Consider the following 17,215-nt stretch of genomic DNA (forward strand, 5'->3'; position numbering starts at 1 on the left):
ACATGTATCTTATATATACATGTACATTTATATATTATATACATGTATAATTCTATATAGGTACATGTATAGGCTTCATAAAACAAAAGAAAACATACATATTACAATCTTAGGTATATTTTAGATGCTTATAAATTGATGTAAACATGTATATATTTTATAAAACAAGAAATGATGTATGTATTACAATATCATGTGCACTTTAGATTATTGTAAAATTTTGAAGAAAGCACAAAAAAACCCAACAGATTATTAACATGGGCTCCTTTTGATAAGGGAGGATGATTTATAATGGAGGACAAATACAAGAGGAGGAAGAAGTAAAAAAATAATTATTTAAAGTCCTATATTAAAAGACACCATGTATGATATAATCTTATTTGTGCAAAATTATATAAGTGTTTGTATGTATAAAGAGATGCATGAAAGGATATTCACCAAAATATTAATGCTGCCAACTCAGGGAGGTGGATTTTAGTTGCTATTTATTTCCTTGCTTATAGTTTTTTTGGTAATGCTCAGCTTTTTTTTTCAGTGAGAGTGTTATCAGATAAATTACTGAGGGAGACAGCACAATAAAGCTATTTCCATTGTGGATGAAAAAGAAGAAACATATGGAGGAGTTTTTTGTCATCATGAAGATTTTCCTTGGAGTCTGATACACTCTCATCCCTTGAGCTGAGAAACTCCAATAAAGATGTACCCAGCCTAGAGAGGAACAAACTGAAGTGGAAAAGTTGACATCATGAGCTTTTGTGTGAGGCTCTCATTGACTTTTGGCGGCCAAAGAGCTGCAAGAACAGTTCCAAACTTAACTTTGGGCACAACTGATCAATACTAACATATCCTCCTAAGGGAACATAGTAATGAAAAGAAACAATCAATCTTTCTCCAGTGCAGCAGGGGGAACTGCTTCCAACATGCTCAGCCGCTGGCAGTGGGGGCCTGTGCAGGCTGGTGTTGGGCTCCGGAGTCAGTTGTCTGAGTTCAGACCGTGTTCCCACCACTTATAGTTGTTCAGCTTCTTCATCTATAAAGCCAGCATAATAATATAACCTAGTGGATAGGGGAATTATAAGAATTAAACACCAGTGTCCAGTACTTAATACTATTCCTGCCTCACTGTAAGCAGTCAGTGTGTTGACTACTATGTGTTTGTGCCTGTCATTTCAGAGAGAACAAAAACATTAATCTGAAACATTTCCTTGTCATTATTATTTATTTAACTAATAATTCTTATTCAGTTATTCATAGCTTACAAATCCATGTTCGAGGAGAACACTGTTTTGAAATCACCTTAAATATTTAAATTTTGAGGACAAACTTTAGAATATATCATTCATGCAACAAATACTGGGTCCTACAATATCCAGATGCTGCTGCCTCCAGGATAGAGCTATTTGGACATAATAAAACCTGGCCTTTGTTCATAACTACAACAAACACATCCCAATTCCTGGTATATATTTAATCAAAGCATATTCATTAGTCAGTGTTGTTGAAAGCATGTTTTCTCCCTATCTCGACCAACCTTAGATTATAAAGAGGAAATAGCAAATGAGAAAAAACAATCAGTGTGAAAAAAATGTTCCCCAATTTGGTGTGTGTAGATATTGATCACTATCCTCAGGGGTCTCTGGAGGAGGGCTTTTCTTCCTAGGTAACTGAAAAATATGCAAAAAATTGTAATCCATTTGAGAGCACCTCAGCCATTCCTAGCCAGGAGGTAACTTTCTAACAGTGCAGCTGTTTTCTAGGTCTACCATCTTGTATGTATGGTACTTCTCTTAAACTTCCTTTTAGTATGCACAAGTTTTCTGTACTCTAAGACAATTCCTTGTCTCAAATTCCAGCTTAAGGTTCTTACCCCCATCCACAAAAAGGCAAAGAACTTGACGTTAACTACACTTGAATTTCAAAGGGTTTTTACCCTACTTTCCACTGGCCTCATTAGTCACAAACCTTGGATCAATGATCTTAACCAGCTGCTACACTGGTTGTCATTAGAGTTACTAGCAGAGTAGGGATAGGGAGGTGGTATTTTTCCAGTGATAGGAAAAGCACTAAACTAACACCTCCGGCTTCTCTTCTGCCCTCATTTATTCCAACTCAGAGAAGGAGGTAAGACATCTGATTGGTTATTTGAGACAGTGATTCTTAAACTCTTGGCTCTCAGAATTCCTGTGCATTCTTAAAATTTATTGAGAACTATTTAGAGCTTTTCGTTATGAGGGCTATATTTATTGATATTTGCTGTATTAGAAATTAAAACTGAGAACTTTATTTTAAAATAACAATAGTAAATTCACTATGTCAATATAAGTAATATTTTATGAAAGAATAACTCTATTTTCCAAACAAAATTATGGTGAAAAGACATTGCTTTACACTTTAATGTCTGATTTAAGAGAAAGAAGATGACTTATGGCATCAACTTCTACATTTAATCTTTTCCAATATCATATGTAATGTAGCCTTTGGAAAATTCTATTGTACACTCTTGAGAGTGAAAATGCAAACATCTTACTGCTATTATGAAAATAGTTTTGACCTCAGGGAACCTGAGACCATACTTTGAGAACCACCAATTTAAGAGAAAGAACTGGGCATGTGTGTGTTAGCCAGTTGATCCTCTCTCTTGGGGACCCACCTTCCCCTAGGGAACACTCCTTTCAGCTTTGCCTCTCTGTCCCACCTGCAGGTCTCCTGTGCTGCCTGGGATGGGTAAGTAACTCTGTCCAACTCTGGGCTTAGTTTTAGAAAGTCTTTCCATTGCTCGCACACCTCAACTGTGTTCTCCCACATTTCCATCAGAAATAACGCTAGAGTGTTAATCTTCATCTGCCTTACTCCTGCGTCTTTCCCTCAGTTACTGTTACAAACAACATAGAGCACGGCTTAACTTTGCTTTACCTGTCTGACCTGAACTAATGTTCTTGTTCCTAGACTGTGCTAGTTACTTACTTGATATTCACACTTGTCAAATGTAAACCCAAGGGCCTTTCATGCTCATCGATTTCAAAAGGTGGCTTCTTCAGGAAACCTACACCAGCTTTTGAGGACCTGTATCTCCACAACCCCCACCTGGGGGAGCTCCAAGGACAAGGAGTTGAACACACTTAACTAGGTGCTCTGGAGAAAGATATGTGTACACACACATTGCTGGGCAACATAATAGAAAAATAATTTTCATCCATCTTCTCCACTTCTGTCCTAAGCATCAGTCTGGGTCCAATTGTTAAGTGTGTCATGCCACCCCAAATATATATGAACATATTTATTTGACGAACATTTGGATAGTATTTACTATGTTCAGTCACTATTGAAAGCATTTATTCTTCATAATAATCTAATGAGGTAGGTACAGTTATGATTCCTATTTTCCAGACTAGAAAACTAAGGCACAGAGATACTGAGTAATTGCCCAGTGGCTGTGCCAGGACTTAAACTCTGGTGTCTGGCTCCAGAGTCTCTGTGCTTTAGAATCTAGCCCTGCCCTTAATCCGGAGGATCCTGCTCTGGAGTATTTTGTATAAATCTCCTGGGTAAACAATTGCACTGATCTCTGTCCCATCCTAGCTTTTCCTTTTTTAAACTAGACATTGCTCTCCCCTCGACACATATGTGGCTCTAAATATCTCTCCAGAATGTCTGCTCCTTCCCCCTTCCAAACATTCCCTTCATCTCAGATAAACACAAATGGCCACCAGCACATAAGTCCTTCCAAACTACTAAAGAACTGGTGATTGTGACATCTAAGTCTTCCACAGATATTCCCATGAATGGATCATTTAAACTGTTATAATATTCAGAAGGACATAGATACGCTGTGCAACTTCACACTTTCAATTTCAATGTCCTGCTGAAGCACTTGACAGACCTCCGTGTAACAGAACCATTGATAATGAAAACAGTGGCTATGATTAATATAATCCTTCAAAAGTTTCTTTTTAGGCATATTTAAAGTGTCCTTTCCCTGTTGGTGTGCGCTTCTGATTCGCCTTGCTGGGGCTGAACATTAAGTTAGGATTCTGGGCAATCCTTTTATCTGCTCTATCTGTTAGACTCTCAATCCAAGTAAACTTTGAAAGTGCAACATCTGTTAAAACTTACACCCCCCTATTATAGACTAACACTAGCATTCATAGCCGTAGAAACACAATTCTGGTCTTTTGAGAGAGACCAAAACAGTTTGTGTTGACAATTCACAAACTAACCCACTCAGCCAGTCTACCCAAGGACCAGTTTACCTTTATCCCCCTGAAAGCCTCCTGAGAGACACACTCCCTGTACTACCACCACCCCACCACATGGCAAATCCGATTTAACAATCAAAGAACTTCAGAAGACATCTTTATTTAGGCATATTAATTCAACTGGGGGGAAGTAAATTTATTACATGGGAGATCAGTTAAAACCCAAATATGCCTGGGTTAATTGGCCGTTTATGGTTCATCAATAGCCTGGTGTCTCTGTGACATATGAGAGTCGCATGCATTTGGGATGAGAAGTGTTAACAAGCTCCTGGACAAGATCTTGATGAAATTTACACTTCTATAACTGACCCAAACCCTTTATTTAAAAAAATAACCAATTTAACTCTCAACATAAAATATTCATTTCGTAATTCATGTAAGTAATGATCCCCAGCACACAAGATAGTTTAATTTTCTATGTGAATCTCATTAGTTACCTTTTCTTCCTCCCTAGTTCCAGACAGGATTGTGACAGCTGTCCAGGGGCCCCAATTAAACACCTAAACTGGTTCATGTGATACCCATTAAAGCACTCAAAAATCACTACCTGAAAACAGTCTTCACCAAACTTCTCCTCAAAGCCTGCAGCTACTGAACACGTCCTGATACTCCCCATCAACTCACGTGGGCCACCAGTCTAAGAAGCTTCCACACTAGCCAGTGGGGAAGGAAAGGCAAGCAGATCAAAGTTATTTGGGGTACCCACTTTTTATTAAAGAAAAAAACTATATATTTCAGATAAGCAAGCTCTCTAAGGAGACTTTCTCCCTGGACTCCAGCTTATCCCTTCACTGGGCCAAGAGTAGTTCTTAGGCATGAGACGTCTTCTCAGAGCTTCCAACCTACACTCACCGGCCAATCAGAGGAGCAGTGGCTGTTGAGCATGTTTCTCAGGCTGTCAGACACACTCAAGAAATTCAGAGACGTGCTTAGCAGTTATTCTATTTGGGAGCTTACAGCATCTTTCGTGTTCAGTCTCTTCGTGATGGTGCTTTGACTGGCTATGGTGATTCCAGCTTCTACATTTTGATAAACTTTTTCCAGAGACCTGAGTTCTTTTTACCTATTCCATACAAGTTTTTTAAAAATCAGATAAATGTTCTCTGCCAAATCTAAGATAATAGTAAAAGACCATTGCAACCCAAAATAAAATAATCCAACAAGGAGCATGAAGTGTTACTGCTTTCCTTGTTACTTCCTGTTACCAAAACTGATCCAATAGGACCTGATGAAGGAATCTTGCTGCAGAGAAAGTTCAAAAAGAAAACATCAAAACGCCGGTCGTCAGAAGTCAGACCATCACAAATGGTACCATTCTTCAAAATCCCATCAACCCTTTTCTGAAAAACAGGAGGAAAGTTGTTTTAGCCTGTCCAGATAAAACTGCCTCCATTTTCTGTAATGCCAGTTTTGACTAGGGATGCCAGGCAGACTTTGTTTCCTGGGCTGACTGGGTTTTTTATTTGTAAAACACTTTTAATACTCTAAGACCATCTGTCTTGTGAGTTGATGCTGGTTGGGAGGAATACTTTGCAGGAATGAGTAGGTGGCGTTGCTCAATATTCTGGAGGAGCTGAGGCAAGATTTGTAAGGAGATATTGGTAGGTGAGGTGGGCAGGGTTGGTGAATGATTGTGTCCTTATGGGAGATTGATTAGATTCTAGTAGGTTATTGATCTGGATTATACTTGTTGGATGGGTTGTGATAAATGAATTATGCAAATTGTGTCTTTGAGAGTCCTCTAACCTTAGAGACTATTCCCAAATTTTAGCAGAAAACCCTGCTTTCTATAGCTTCCTTTCCTCTCTCTTTCTCTCTCTCTCTCTCCCCCGTGTGCCCTTTAACTAAATGATATCCAGAAAGTACATGGATATTTATGAGCCCTTTCTTAAGACAATTTTGCATTTATTTAAAAAATTTTACATACAAGGAAAAATGTTGATTTATTTAAATTAGTGGAAGAAAATTCTGCAGAGTACCCACTTCAACTACAATTCCAATTACTTTTTTCCTTCTGTCATCACAATCATTTGAAAATTATAGAAGTCTCAGCACCAAAGTTTGCAAACTCAAGAAATTGAGTATTTTCAAGAATACATAACTTTAAAAATAGAAACAAACATTTCTTTAAGCCACCTCATTTTAAAGGTAATACAGTTGGTCCAGATATATTACTCAGAATTATTACTTTATGATAATAAGCACATATTGTGCTACAGTGCTATCCCTAATAAGTTACTTTCTGATCATAAAGTTTTTTAACGTAGACATAATTATAATTGGTTCTACTGTACCTTCCAGGGGACACAAATTCTGTTTTTCCTTTTAGACCTGAGCTGTTCGATACAATAGCTACTAGCCATATGTGGCCACCTAAATTTAATTTACTTCAATTTAATTTAATGTAAATTAAAATTTCAGTTCCTCAGTTGCACCAGTCACATTTCAAGTGCCCAAAAGCCACATGTAATTAATGGCTACCTTGTTGGACAGCAAAGATTATAAAATATGGCCCTTATTGCTGATAGTTCTACTGGACAGCACTGCCTTAGCCTAGGCCATGAGTTCTTTTACATCAGAGACCATGGCTAGTCTTCAGTAAGGATAGTGCAATTTTATAAGAACATAAAGCATTCAAAGCCAAATTTGCACATTTTATTTTTTTATTTCAAAATATTAAGGGCGTGCAAATGTTTTTGGTTACATGGATTGCTTTTGTAATACCTGAGTCGTGGCTATAGGTGTGCCCATGGCCATGGTGTTCATTGTACCCATTAGGTAGGCTTTTTCCCCCTCCCCTTCTCCCCCCTCACCCCGGCTTGTGAATTAATAAAATGTTGTATATGTATACCATGGAGAACAACTCAGCCATAAAAAAGGATGAATTAATGCCTTTTGCAACAATTTTGGTGAAACTGGAGACCATTCTCCTAAGTGAAGTATCTCAAGAATGGAAAACCAAACACCACATGTACTCATTATTAGATTGGAACTAACCAATGAGCACACATGTACATATAGGGAAGTAAAACTCAGTGGAAATCATTTCATTTTACAGTTACAAATGTCTTCACATTTTAATTTAACAGTTACCTAACCACACTTCCTATCTTCCTAACTAAGCTGGAAGCATCTTAAGGGCCTGGAATTCATATCAAAAACCTTTATTTATTTTTATTACCTTCCTTATTAATAATAAAAAGACATTTTATTTAAAAATAAAAAATGTATTGAGTTGCATTAAAATATAACAGTTTACCTACTTTCTGTAGTGATACGCATTCTGGGTGTTTAATAAAGTCTTGCTAGTTGGCAAACCTGAGAGAAAAGTCTTAATCTAGTTAGAATCTCATGATCTCTCCAGAATACTTTTCTAAATCTATAACAATAACCCTTACAAGAGGAGGAATGGTTGCTTAGTGAAGCAAAGGAGTGGCAACAGGTGCCATGGCTGTGTTACAGGCAGGCAAATTCCCTTTTGCTCCTGCTGGGAGTCAAATCACAGGGAAAAAGCTCTAAAAGCCCAATCTCACTATTCAGAAAGATGAGCACTTGTTTGGGATCCCCATTCAGCTTGCCCTTACTTGTGCAGTACAGCCAAAAAAAAAGTCCTCAACTTCATATCAGGCCAAGTACTGACAATTACTTTTCTAATTCTGGCAAGTGTTCTAAAAATATTTATTCATCCTATAAATGAGTATTAAAAACCTCTTTTATGCAAAGAACTGTACTTGAGACAAGACAGAATAAGGGAGGCAGATAACAAACAAGTAGCAAACTAATATTTTTCCTTTAAACCTGTGAGATGCTATTACTACAATGGAAGAGAACAGAGTGGTCTGATAAACTCAGATAAAGGATTACGAGAGTGAGGGGACGACCTTAGATTTGGTCAGCAGGGAAGACATCTTGAAAAGGAAACATATATATTGAAACCAGAGGATGGCATGAGCTAGCCATGCAAAGAGCCAGCCAGGTAGAAGAAATAGCAAATGCAAAGGCATTAGTTTGATAAAGGAATCAAGAGGCAGCCAGTGTGGATCAAGAGAGCATAGAGGAAAGTGGAAGAGGTGAGGGAGGCAGTGACCATATTATGCCATATTACAGCCATATTGTGCATAGCCTTATAAGCCATGGCAATAGTTGAGAATTTATGTGCAGTGCTTTGAAAAGCCCCTGAAATGTTTAGATTAGGGGAATAATATAGAGATTGGATGAGTGAGTAGGTGTGTGAATGGATGAACAAATGAATTGACCTAGTCTTCAGGAGCAAAAGTATTTAAAACAGAATGAATCATATATTGCTATAAGATATTTATTTTCCTTAAATAAATACTGCATTTCCTCTCTGTTCAACTCTCCTCTTTCTTTTGGATTAAGGGGGTGATACATTTGACTGGGACTTTGGAACTGACTCAAGCATATCTTTACATTCATTTTTTAAAGAAAGCAACATTAACTGGAAGGCTTCTCTGACCCCTTCAGGCAGAATCAGGTTTTCCCTCCTCTGTGCTCCTGCACTGCTTAGCACATTCCTCTGTGGAACAGTTATCACTGTGAATTATAAGTAAGTATTTTAACAGGCTGTGAGCACAATGAATGCATCTCTGTAACTGCACGTCTTAGCTCGGTGCCCAACACACAGTGGGCCCTCAATAGAGGCTTGCAGAATAAGTAAAAGATAAGTAGAAGATGAAGGTCTTCTTAAGTAAATGCCAATGCAGGACCGAGTTTCTATGCTAATTGATACTCAAAGAAGATTAATTTACTGTCTCTGTAATCAGCTCCTCTGACCTGATTATACATTGGAGTCCTGAGGTTCCCTACAAATATTACTATTTATGCAGCATGTAAATTAAGACAACTCTTAGAAAACTGTGAGGTTTGAATTCCAATTCTATAACACAGGTCTTCTCAATTAATTCAAACTACTCTTTTGTAAATAGTAGCTTGAGAAGCGCCAGGAGTTCCATTGAGCAATTTCTATTCTGTCTCCTATATTTACCTGAATGTGGTCTTTGATCCTTCTATCCAAGGGAGGTAGGCAGGACAAGCATTCTTATCCCTATCTCATAAATTAAAATATAATCTTCCCAGAGGACAATTAATTTAAAATTGCCCAGCTTGTATGCAGAGGAGCCAGTGGTACTAGAACCCATTTCCTAAGGCTCTTCTCTCCTTATACCCCAATGTCTGGATCAATAGTTCTCAAAGTGTGTCCATGACCAGCAGTGGCAGCTTCACCTGGGAACTTGTTAAAAATGCAAATTCTAGGCCTCACTCCAGACTTACTGAATCAAAAACTTGGGGGTGGGGGGCTGGGGGGGGGAAAGAGGGAGGAAGGGAGAACCAGCAATGTTTTAACAAGTCCTTCAAGTGATTCTAAAGCACACTTAAGCTTGCAAAGCACTGCTGTAGAAAATATTTTTAAAAGATTAATAGTAAAACAAAATAGATTCAAGCAATAAGCAATTCATTTCATGTAATACAAAATTGCTTAAGCTGAAGTTAATGTCCTACCTGAAAATTTGGATATATACATTATCAATTCATTATTTTTGTTAGATTGTTACATTAAATACTATTAGTGCAACAACGTAAAATTTTTGTTTTATGTAATACTATGAAGCATTTTGTCACAATCTTCCAATTACAGTTAAGCTTGAATGATATAATTGTGATAAACTAAAAATTTCACTTACACTTAATCTGATCCCACCAACATTTCTATCAACTGTCGTGCACACAGCTTGACCATCACACTTATGAGGGCAAAAGGATGTAGCAAAAGTTATACTACAGAGTCCATTCCAGGAAGGGATGTTTATTGGTTAAATAGTGAAATAAATGGGAAAGGGTAATGTAATTTTCCTTACATATGCCAAATGAAATCTTTGCTGAAGAAATTCATCCAAAAAAAAAAAAAAAACTTGGCAGTTTTCCCTGGGAGAAGTCAGTTCAATTTTTTGAGGATGACAGAGTCCCTGAATGATCGCTGACTTGTAGCCTTCAAGCAACTGAGAGCTAACCAAAGGTCTGTGAAAGAGTCTGGAAAAAAGATTCTACTTGTAGAGATATAAGGAATGTGGGCTATTAACATATACAGCAGAATAAGCCATTGCAACTGTGTGAGAAAAGGAGCAAATATTCTTCCAGTGGATTTCAGTTCTCAAATATTCTTAATTCAGAGAAAAAATGCTTAAAGGTGGTCTGTTCATAATCCTAATTTCATATTTTCAAATGAGTAGGCACTCCACTGTTGCACAGCAACCGTTTGTGGTCTAAGTTGAGAATTTTTGGTCTTCATGTCGAAATTTTACTACTTAAAAAAAAAAAAGAAAGAAAGAAATTCAGATGAGCTATTAAAAGAGGAAAGGAGACCTGTGTAAAATCTAGAGCCAACTCACAATATATTGGAGCTGATGATCTGGGCTAAATATTACGGGCTTTTTACATTTCTGCCTTTGGATGCTTAGCTACGAAATAGACTCATTTTTCTGCCTATCTCTTCTCCCCCTCACCCCCTTAAATATAAGGAATTTCAACACGCTGTTAATACTCCTTGATTAACTTTGGCAGATTCTACAGTCTCTAAATCATTTTCATGGTGGCATGTTGCATTCTGGGACAGGTTATCAATTTTGTGTCCCAATGACAGTCTTGTCCTTTCTCACTTACATCCTTTACTCTCTTCCCAAGGAGAACGGATCCTAACTATAAGGTGGAAAAGTATTTGAGGAGAGTGTCTAAAAGGTTTGAGTGTTGACAAGCACAGAAGTTTGGGCTAAAATATACAAATGTGATTGCCTACAGACTCTGCTACTATACAATGCCCATGATTAAGTTAGCCCTCAATTAAAATTTTAATAGGTAAAACATAATAGTGGTTATGTCTTCAACAATATAATTCTGTGTACCAGGCCCATTTGTAAGCAGTTGACCAACATTATCTCATTTAACATTTACATTTCATAGATAAGTGGCATCTTTCCCATTTTATACCTGGCAGCTGAAACTCAGAAGTTGGGTAATAACAACCAAAGCAAGAGCTTGTGGGAGAAACTTCAAACCCAAATCTTCCCACCCTCAGCATCTATGCTTCTTTTACTACACCACAATGATAAAGAAATAATTGCTTTTCCATTCTGGTTTCCAGTGACAGGTGAAAGCACTGATGCCCAAGGGCTCCTTTACCATAGCAGAGTGATTCAGAGGAAGCTCTTCATTAATAAAATGTCTCCTGCATAGTCCTGGAGAAGGTCATTGTGTTACCAGCATGGAAGTATATTTCTCCTATGGGTCAAAGCCTTTTCTCCTAGATGCTATGGTGCAGGTTGTTCACTTGAGATGGGACCAGAAGAACCCAGTCACACTTTGGACTGAGTGCAATAATCCCTAGGCAATGATGGCCCCTGCCAGCCGCAGCATCTTGGGCCAGGACAAGCAGAGGCCATCACAAAAGCAGGCGTCCCAGAGAGAGGAGGTGTGGTGGGAGAGGCTACTTTACCTACTTTGATGTTTTGTTTCAGTTCAGCGATACTGATGATATTTGCAAAACCAAATTCAAAAGTTCTCACAATACCTAACTGCAGTACAGAACAACTTTCCTGATAATCAACGAGTCTTGAGTATAAATGGGCAATAATGCATTATTCGAATTGTACAAGAGAACACAAAGGATGATCTTTTAAATGTTTTTGCCTAGATATTTCACATTTTCCAAATAAAAATCAAATAAAGCCTAATCTAGGCTAATTTTAATCCGGGTAACTCTGTACTCATTTTGCTCACATAAGCAGGATAGAAGTTAGTCGCCAGAGGAAAAAAATATGTGCATCCCAAACAAACTGTGGATTTTTTTTCAAGTCACAAGATTATCAAATCTCCCTTTGTAGTACTATTGTCTTCTAGAAAAAAGAAATTTATGGTACTGAGACAACAGGGGTCCAAGAAAAGACAGTGCCACAATCAATCCATTCTTTTAATAAATGTTTATTGAATACTTTTTATGTGATAGGCACCAAAGGCAATAAAAAAATGTATAAGACCATCCACTCTGACAGTCTATTTGAAGACACACACACATGAACAATTCCAAAACAATTCACAGGGGCTGTACTAAAGGTTTATGCAAGGCCCTGCTAGAACACAGAGAAGGGCTCATACACTTAGCCTATCTCGGAGAAAATTTCACCACAGATAAGACATTTGAGTTGCTACCCACGTGCAAAATCTCCAGAGACAAAACAATATATGGCCTGTTTGGAAAACAGTATGAAAGTCCATATGTACACAGAGGAAGAAACTTTTTATTTATTTAACATTATTTAGCCAGCATTTACTCTTTAAAGTACTTTACATGCATTAGTTTAATCTTCAAAATATTTTTCAAAATAACCCAAATTTTATAGATGAGAAAACCAAGGCTTAGATAAGCTAAATAATATGTTCAAGCTCTCACTTGGGCAAAACTAATAAATACACAAACCCAGATAGACCTTAGCACATAGGTTCTAACCACTACACAGCACCACCCATACTGCTAACACATGAGGATCAAAACGTAAGTTGTGAAAGACTGTATATGTCCTATAACAGTTTGAACTTTATAGTGATGACCATCAAAGGGTTTGAGGCAAAGAAAGAACAGAATAAGATTTTGGTCACAGAAGCATTACCCTGGTGGTAGCATAAAGGATGAATTGGAGACCAAGGAAACTAGAGGCTAGAAGACCTGTTAGTATTTTGTTGTAAAAGCACAGGCGAGTGATGGTGAGGGTTTTAATTGTGATCATGAGTCTGCATAGGAAGAAATAGAATAAAAAGACGTTTAGTGGTGGTACTATTAATAACAGGGTCTGGTGATCCTGGGAACACTGGTGGAGAGTGAGGTAGAGACTGGAGTACAGGATGGTAGTTTCCAGCCTGAGTGGCTGGGGAGATGGTGAGTCCTTGGTCAGGCATCTACTAAAGTGGAAACGTGAGAAAAGGAAACGTTAAGAATGTTAGTAAGCTCACTTGGGGACATGTTGAGTTTGAGGTACTTCTAGAAATAGAGTACTTTGAGAAGAGGTGAAGCCTGGAGATATAGATCAGCTTGTCATTGTCATAGGCATGGCTGGAGCCATGGAGGCAGGTGAACTTAGCAGTGGTGATAAATTTCATGCAGAGACGGAAAAAGAGATCGCCTAGGATGTCACCCTTGTGTGTAAGAGCTGAGAAAGAGAAGAGAAACCCAAAAACAAAGAAGGAAGGGAGGAAGGTAAGAAAGGAGGAAGGGAGGAAGAACAGAAGGAGGGAGGGAAGGCAGAAAGAGGAGGGGGAAGTGAAAGGGAAAGAAGAAGGAAATCATGAAAGGAGGAAAGAAAGAAGGAAAAATAAGGAATAAAGAAGAAAATTTTAAGCAAAATAAAAAATATGAACATCTTAAATTTTCACAATAGAATCTCACCAGATTTAATTTTCTCTTTTACTAATTTGAATAGTACTGTAAAATATGATTATTTTAATAGCTGAATAGTCATTATATTATTTTCAAGTAACAAACAAGGAGAGTTTCTAAAGTGCAAATTCTCCACCAAAGTCAATAATTTCAAAACATAATTTTTTAATGTTTCTGAACATTCATAGACTTCAGGAAAAACCCAAAAGCATTACCAAAAAAAAAAAACACCCAAAACTTCCATGTTGAATGTGTTTAGGCATTTTCTACCTTTGTTTTTCAATGAGAGCAAGTTCAGATCATTTAACAAATAGTATCAGTATATATATTTTTCAATGAAGTGAAAATTGCACCAATTAAGCAAGCACTGACACTTAAGTCTCAGCTTGAGATTTGTCTCCACTAATTAAAAGAGAGATGAATATTTGCACTACTGATAAATCACTATCATTAACAGTCATATTTTTCTAATATGTAAATGACTAGATTATATCAGAAATATCTTTTCAAAGATATGAATGTGAATCTATATGTTTGAGAAAATTGTACATACTTAACACCATGTCAAGATAAGCAGGACTTGTACTTAGTATCCAAGCCTCTCCTTCCTGGATGGTCTACCTGAGTCCAGAAACAACCAGAGCAGGTATCATCTATGAGTCTCACAGCCAGCACTGGCTAATGTGACCCCAGATGCCCACCACTGGTTTAAAAGGCAGAGCCATGAGAATGAGTGGCTGTTTCCTTGGTTGTCTTACATCTCTCTTTGGCTATTTGTCCTTCCACTAGATTTCAATGAAAATTAAAACTATAGGTGATACAAATACTACAAGAGATATTATTTTGCACTTGCTTGAATAGTGTAATAAAACTTAAGCAGCATAAATTATCCATATGTAGGTATGAATGTTCCTCATCTTATGTGATCAATATATTTTTAAGTGGTATGTAAATAACTTATGGTAAATTAGGTATATTTTAAGTACCAGCTACTTAAAGAAATGTGTTTCTATAAAGTATAGAATTTTACAATAAAATAATGACTTCTTAAGTTTACTTATGGATGCCTATGCCAATTCCTTCATAAATCAATCACCAGTTTATATTTTTAACTAAAAGTTTCAAACATTTGGCTTAAAGTAGAGCACAAGTGCAGCCACCTTGCCAATATCATCAAATCAAACCAGTAGGTAGTTTTTGCAGCCATAGGAGGTTGTAATCACTTGTATAACATGATGTGATTTATGTGTTTAAAGGATCACAGGCTGCTGTGTGGAGAATGGAGTGTAGGCAAACTGAAGGTTAGTCTAAGTCCAGTAGGAGCCTCCTGGACTGGTACTAAAAAAATGATGACCTGGACTAGGAGCAGGTGTTGCAAATGAAGAAAAGTGGACAGATTGGGGTTATTTTTTATTAGTCAACTGGACACATGAGTTAACGGACTGGATGTAGAAAAACAAAGCAGTGAGTGGGGAATAACTAGATAAATGAAATGCTACTTTCTGAGATAGGGAAGACTTGATATGAGCTGTTATGGGGAAAAGAGTTCTTTCTGGCCATGTAAAGTTTGATGCTTACTAGACATCCAGATGGATGTCAGTTTTCTCCCTACGTTAGGTACTGATGGTGATGTGTAATTTGGAGGATTGTTGTGTAGCATAGAAATAATGTATTTAACTCGCCTAACAGACTGGCTAGCCCATAACAGGTGCTTAATAGTGGTAACTGTGTTTATTATTATGGGAAGTGTGCAGAAAGTGGGAAATGCTGTCAGGGCTAGAAGTTGGGAAAAGTCAGCATTATTGATTGAGATTTTGGAATCACCTGCATAGCTTACATTCAAGTCAACAAACTTGTTTGAGCACCTACCATGATGCAGGTATTGTGCTGAGTACTAGAAATAGACATAAGAATGACAAAAACAGAATCTCTCCTTTCACGAAGCTGAGGGCAAATACCAAAGAGAATGGATGCTCAGAGGTCAGAAATTAGAGAAGAAAAAGAAAAGACTGCAAAGGGTTGAGTTATTGACCAGAGTTTATCTAGCAAGTAACTGATAGCCCCAGAATTTGAACCCAGGCAGTCTGGCTCATGATGTTTTACCTCAACCATCACTCTCTACTCTCTGCTACAAATATTTATCTACCACCTGTTATATTATACACATTGCACTATGCATTGGGGCACTATAGGGAACAAGGCAGATTGAGTCCCTGCCTTCATGAATTTTATAAAATAGTGAAGGATATAGACAAATAGGCAATTAAAAATACAGCACGCTAAGTACTAAAATGTAGGATAGTGTGCCCTGGGAGCACATTGTAGGAGCACAGCTTGAATATCTGTGAAGGATGCCTGGATGCAGTAAACAATGGAAAGATGAGTAAGGGTCACCAGGAGGAAGGAAGTTGGAGGTGAGAGGATGAAGACAAGGAGTGAAAGAAGAGAATGTGCAAGGGGAAGAGCGAACACGGAGCATCTGCAGAACTGAGAAAGCTATTAATACTCCTGGAGTCGGAGGACAAGAAGAAGAAAAGGGAGGTGAAACTGGAGATGTGAACAGGAGCCATATCCCATAGGAACTTATATCATGTTTAACAGTTTGGATTCTGTCTTAGGCCAAAAAGGAGCCACTAAATGGTGTTGGAGGAGAAAATATTTCAAATGAATAAAGACTATTATGGCTGCTGTGTGGAGACTGCATAGCTAGACAAGAATGAAGGCAGTGAGACCAGTCAGCAATTGAGTGCACTTAAGTAGGTGAAAGGTAATAACTGTAGCCTTATTTAAGGGAGTGTCAATGGGAAAATGAGAGGAGGACAAATTTAGGAGGTATTCAGGTAAGAAGTACAGAATGTGGAGGGGTGGGGAGGTGGGAAAAGAGCTGTCAAGGTTGACTACCAAATTTTTGGCTTGACAAATGGTCTTTTCCTAGCAGGGCATGGCAGCCTGCTGTAAGATTACAGGACGCAAAAAGCTAGATTAAACTAGAGTTAGGGTTCTCCAGGTGTGTGAGATCATGGGGCAAGTGGGCAGAGGTTGTTGGAAAGAGAATAATTAAAAGATAAAGTACAAAACCTAATTTAAGTAAGGAAGAAAAGAAAGAGAGAGAAGTTAGAAGATAAGGGGTTCAAGGAACTGGAGGTCCTTATCAGGCTGCAGAAGAGATGCAGTGAGAGAGAAAAGAAAAAATAATGGATTGTGGTCAACACACAAGATATTAAGACAGCAGAGTTGGAGCAGTTCCATGGGAATGAAGATCTAAAGTAACCCCAAAGGGATGACATGACCTACAATAACACCAGGAGACTAAACAGTAAATAGTAACTAATGCACAATGGAGGAAAACATCAAAAAGAGGAAGGGTGTTACCTTAGAGTCCATAGGATGTTGGATCAGGAAGGACAAACAGCTAAATGGGGAAAAGAGTATTGGTCATAAAAGATGCACACGTCTGTCTCTCTTTTCCTTCCTTTTTCCTCCCTTCCCCTCCAATAGATGAGGCTGGTGAACTTGA

The sequence above is a fragment of the Lemur catta genome, chromosome 2 (genome assembly GCF_020740605.2).
Source record: "Lemur catta isolate mLemCat1 chromosome 2, mLemCat1.pri, whole genome shotgun sequence".
Lineage (NCBI taxonomy): Eukaryota > Metazoa > Chordata > Mammalia > Primates > Lemuridae > Lemur > Lemur catta.